Source organism: Cupressus sempervirens, chromosome 7, assembly GCF_028749045.1.
Source record: "Cupressus sempervirens isolate cs-2001-9-10 chromosome 7, ASM2874904v1, whole genome shotgun sequence".
NCBI lineage: Eukaryota > Viridiplantae > Streptophyta > Pinopsida > Cupressales > Cupressaceae > Cupressus > Cupressus sempervirens.
In genome coordinates this window covers 407,679,710-407,685,506 of record NC_143124.1, presented here as the reverse complement: position 1 = coordinate 407,685,506, position 5,797 = coordinate 407,679,710, and positions in this window count along the sequence as shown.

Genomic DNA, 5,797 nt, shown 5'->3' with positions numbered 1-5,797 from the left:
GTGATTTGAGTCTCTCTATGATCAATTTGGTGATGATCTTATAAACAACATTACATAACGCTATAGGCCTAAATTGGTCCAACTGATTAGCCTCTTCCTTCTTAGGTATTAGAGCCAAGAAAGTAGAATTCAAAGACTTCAACATTTGTTTATTTCCATGAGATTCCTGAACCACATCTAGGAGATCAAACTTTATAATTTCCTATAATTTTTGGAAAAATTCAATTAGAAAACCATCCAGCCTTACCTTTTTTCATATTAAAAACAACTTTATCAAATTCAGGTAACAAAATAGGACTTAAGAGGGCCTCATTCATCTCAGCAAGGACCAAGTGGGTGATATAGTCCAAAATGGCATGCTCCTATGTCCTAGCAGGAAGATTTCCCCTAGTAAAAGGATAAAAATAATAATTGATAGCTTCCCTAGAAATTTCTCCCTAGGATGATATCATGTTACCATCAGTTGAGACAAGAGAGGATATAGAATTACCCTATCTTTGAGCCTTCACCAAGTTTTGGAAGAAAGTAGTATTCCTATCCCCTTCTTGTCACCAATCAACATGAGATTTCTACTTCTAGAAAATCTCTTCCCAAAGCTCCCATTCCTCTAGTCCCTTTAGAGCTGAGGACTCAGCTTTACTCAACTCAAATGTCAACCCTTGGTCTCTAATCTGATGAGTACTATTATCCAACTTGGTCTGAGTAGCTAACTTTTGTGCATCGAGATTACCAAAAATTTTCTTATTCCATCTCTTGAGGTTGTAGTTCACATGTTGAAACCTCTTGTTGAAAGTATACATAGCCATTCCATGGGCAAGCATCCTCTCATACCACCAATCCACCATAAGGTCAGGTAAGGACAAGTTTCTGATCCACATCAACTAAAATTTGAAAGAGGGGTTTTTTTTTACACTATATGGGGTGATGGAAAGCTTAATTAGCTAGTGGTCAAAACCCCTCTAGTCAAGAATTTCAGAATTGGTGACCCACCTATTGTTCATCCAACATCAGGAAACCAATAATTTGTCAAGCCTTTTTGGGATAGCCTCACCCCCACATCTCTAATTATTCCATGTAAAAATTTCATTGGTTGATTTCACATCAATGAGATTCAAGGAGCCAATCATATCCCTAAGAAAATTTGAAGACAGGTCCAGCCTAGCTAGCCCTCATTTTTCCTCTACACTAGTAACTGCATTAAAATCTCCAGCCATAATCCATGGAAGAAAAGGGTCCATGACTAGACAAATTTGATATGAGCCCATAAATGGGATTTTTCCTAAAAAATCAGTAGGAGCATATATATTGGATTAAAGAAATGGGGGACCGATTGGAGATCCACCATAAGCATAATAACCCCAATAGGTTATAACTTCTTGAAACACCAAAATTCTTTATACTTTAGTTGTTTGACATTTCATCAAACACTTTACAAGCAAGCTCTGATATGACTATAATAACCCCTCAAGGAACTAATATTCAAATGTGTTGGTGTAAATAAGTATTCACTATTTACACTTAGTTATGTTTACTTAGGTTTATGCATTATTTAATAATTTTGTATTATTTTATTATTTTTATTTGTGAGACACTTAGGAGTTTGCACACCTTTTTGAGTTGTCATGTAGACAACACAGGAGTATGCAACTCTATTTTAGCACATGGTGTCTACAACACTATATTTCATGTCCCACCCTTGTAGGCTTATCCTCACATCATCACACATAATTTTGTGTCTAATGGAGGATAACCCATATCGGGTGGACATGTACCTAGTTGTATAACTTATCATGTAGCTGATTATGAGGCATTTTGGATGTATCTAAGAGTTCTTTATTTATAGGCAATCCTAGTGTACTCTTATCATGGCATACTAAATATATCATCATTTTGATCATACTCTCTCTCTTGGTCTTCAGTTGTGCTTGTGTTTGAGTTCTTAGTTCTTGGGTGAATTTTCCCTTAGGAAAATTCTTACATGGTATTAGAGCTCTTGGAGATTTTCTCATCACATAGCCATTCGAGAGCATGCTTGCTTCAGCACCTCAACCCAAATCTAAAGTACTGCAGAAATTGGGAGCATCTAGAGCCAGATTTGACCTCACTATTATGTCTGAAATGTTGAACCAGTGACAATTGACTATAAACTCAGCTACCTTGGCCCAAAGTCGACCATGTGGCATTTTTTTCTACAAATTGAAACCTAGAGGCCCCAATTTAAAATTTAGGTATGGTCATGTTTAGATTTTTAATTTAATTATTCAAATCTACTATATTTATATTTTTCTCTTCTTCTTTTGAAATTTTTTGGATTTACTTTTTGGTAGAGAAATTTTTTTAAGCAAAACTGAGCAGTGACACCCTAGCTTTTCCATTTGGAGATTTATTATTTTTTGGCAGGTCTTCAATGTACATTAGGTCCATAGGCTATACCATTAATCCCACCAGTCATCATTGCATCACTAGCAAAAATCACTTAACTGGCGACCGACAAGGGCAAGTGAGAACATTCTCGGGTGGGCTCATTTGTTTTCAGCTCGTGGCATACTTGTTTTAAACACTCACGAGAGTTCTTACCCATGAATGTGGGATATTTCTTTGAAAACTATGGCAAAGTTTTCATAAAAACCTGGCCAGCACTGTTCAAAAATTTGGCCATCGTGAGTATTTTCTTGGCTTGCATAATCGATTTCCTAATGACGCGACTCTATTTTTGTAGCGATTACGACTGATAGCATTGAAGATCTAGCATGTGGTATTAAATAATCTAACATCAATTTTCCAAACTTCGGTGAGCACTTAAATATTCTGGCACATATTCTCACTCGTGTAGTACAAACTTGGCATTTTCTAGTAGTGGTTTTGAAGTTTTCGGTGACATGTGTATAACTTCTATAAAGACACATGGACCACAAATTTTCAGCCATGCAGAATAGTTAACCCCTCCACATGGTCTCACAAAAACTTGACATGTGGACTTGTTAGACTACACTGTAATTAGCCAGCAAGGTGCCACAACAACTCCTATTGTCCATTCTGCATTTGCCATGTGTTCAGACACATCAGTAGGTTGATTTGCCACATCATCACCTTGGAACTAGCACGTGCCATGTGGAATTTGGCCCATCTCTGACATGTAAGCATACAACATTTTCCCATGTTTATATTCCTTATAGTACGGATAACTAAGTCAGTTGCTACATCATCCCTGGTACACTAATTTTTTGCTTGCCTCAACATTTCATTGTCTTAAAATTGATGACCGTCTAACCATCAAACCTAGTCATCTTACAACTGTAGTGATAGCCATTTGAACATCAAATTTAGACTCACATTTTTTTCTCCAAACCCCTCTCTAGAATGCTTTTTAGTTTGGTAGCCTAGCTTTGCGAGCCCTTAACTCGGACATTTAGACTCCGATTCAGGTGCAATTTTTTTCAAAATCAGGTAGAATTTCCTAAATTTTTTAGTGGTGGTGTCTTTTTCAGTTTTGGTGCACAAATTTTGGAGAAATTTTTTTTTTTTGTGACTATACCTGCATAATTTTGTGTTTTGCAACTTCAAATGCTCCATACAGACACTTTGATCACTTTTTTAGGTTCTTTTTTTTTTGAAAATGCATATTTTTTAGTCTAATTTCTAGATTTGAAGTCAGAGTCTAGGGTTGTGTGGACCAATTTAACACTTTTAGAGTTAGGCCTTTTTTGGCATTACAAAGCTTTGATTCTTTTCTAGAATTGTTGTAAATCTAATCTACAGTGCTTAAGTGATAGATTTGGGCCTCATAAGGTTGTTGTAAAAGAAAAATTAGAAAGTCCACTTTGTTCATTTTGACAAGTGGCCCATTGTAAATGCACTACTTATAACATGCCAACAACATCTTTTTTGTGGGGGCTTTTGATTGAGTGAAAAAAGGGGGGGGGTGTACTACATTTTTTGTGTCTCTCTATTGTGCTCTTTTCATTTTCTACATCATGGGTTTTAAATATCCTCCTTTAACTTCATGCAACTATTCTACATGGAAAGATATTTCATGGAGTAGAATAATGGAAAAAGGATATAGTCTTTATGTTGATGGTACAATCACCAAACCTACTGATGCTAAAGAGCTCATTGATTGGCAAAATCAAAACTGACAGGCTTTAGAAGTTATCAAGAGTTGTATACATGGGGATCTCTTTCACATTAAAAATTGTTCAAAATCCAAAGAAGCTTGGGATACACTTGAATAGTTATATGATAAGGTGGATGAAGAAAAGGGATTTCAGATTAAAGATGATCTACTTCTCTTGGATGCAAAGAATTTTGACACAATTCAAGATTACATCATCAAAGAAAATGAGTATAGGGCACTTCTAAAAGATTGCATAAATCCCATGAAGGATGATAGGTTGATTCATCACATCCTGAATAGGCTACCTTCTGAGTACGCTAACTTTGTTTTGAGTTTTAATACTGATTGGTTAACCATGGGATCTACTTACTAGAAGCCTTCATTTGATGCATTTATAGACATATTGAGTGTTGAACAATCTCACTTGATGGATTTAGAACTTCTCAAGTCATCAAAGACCAAAGCCTTGGTGGCTAGTGATGAGCACAAATCAAGTCAAGAGGGAAAAACAACAACAAGAAAAAGAGGTGGAAGCAAAAAACACAATCTAAGACACAACAATCCTCCTCTCAATAAGGCAATTCATCTTCAAACAAGATGGGAAGTAATTACAAGAAGGAAAAACTTTTTTGTGCATATTTCAAAAAGCCAAATCATGACGAGCATCATTGGAAGACAAAAAAAATTGATGAGTTGAAAAACCTACTCAGGAAGAACAAGATTCAAGTGCCAGGTACTTCCAAGGATTCAACTCCAACCTCTTCAAAGGGTAAAGGGCAATCACTTATGGCAAATGCAAGTTCTTCTTCAAAATGGATACTTAACTCATGTGCTTCTTACCATATGGTTTCTTCAAAGGGAGGTTTTTCTTCATTGAAGTAGTCAAAGGTACCACACATCTTTGTGCGAAATGATATTAAAATGGAAGTTGAAGGGAAAGGACATGTGGAAATGGAAAATGGGGAATTCAAAGATGTTTTTTATGTTCCAAATCTAAGCTTCAATCTCCTATTAGTTTATCAAATCACTCACCTTGGAGATGGTTACAAAGTTGAGTTCCTTCCAAATTCAGTGATGGTGCGAAGTCTTCGAGATGATTCATTGGTTAAAGTGAGGAAAGTCAATGATGACAAGAGTCTTTATTCCTTCTCCCACTTTGTGCCTAAGTCTCCTTCTCAAGCCTTTTTGACTTACTCTACTTCAAACATCAACTTATGGCATGAGTAGTTTGGTCACCTAGACTTCCACTCTCTTCAACAACTTTTCTCATAACATATGGTTAAAGGTTTACCTAATATCAACTTTTCTAAGGGAGAGTGTTCATCTTGTTCAACGGATATGAATATCAATGAGAAGTATGATAAAATGAAGTCTTCTAGAGCTCCAATTTCTCTCTAGCTAGTTGACATGGTTTTAGCAGGACCCCTTGTAGTGACTTCAGTCAAACAAGGTAGCTACATCCTCACATTTGTTGATGACTTCTCAAGATTCACTTGGGTCTACTTCCTTCATCACAAGAATGAAGTGGTTCATAAGCTTCAAGACTTCAAGACTCATGTTGAACAAAAGTCAAGGAAATCCATCAATGTCCTAAAGGTTGACATTGAGAATAGATATGTGGATAGAAGACTTAAAATTTTTTGCAAAATTGAGGGGATTGATCTTTAGAACTCACTAGCATTT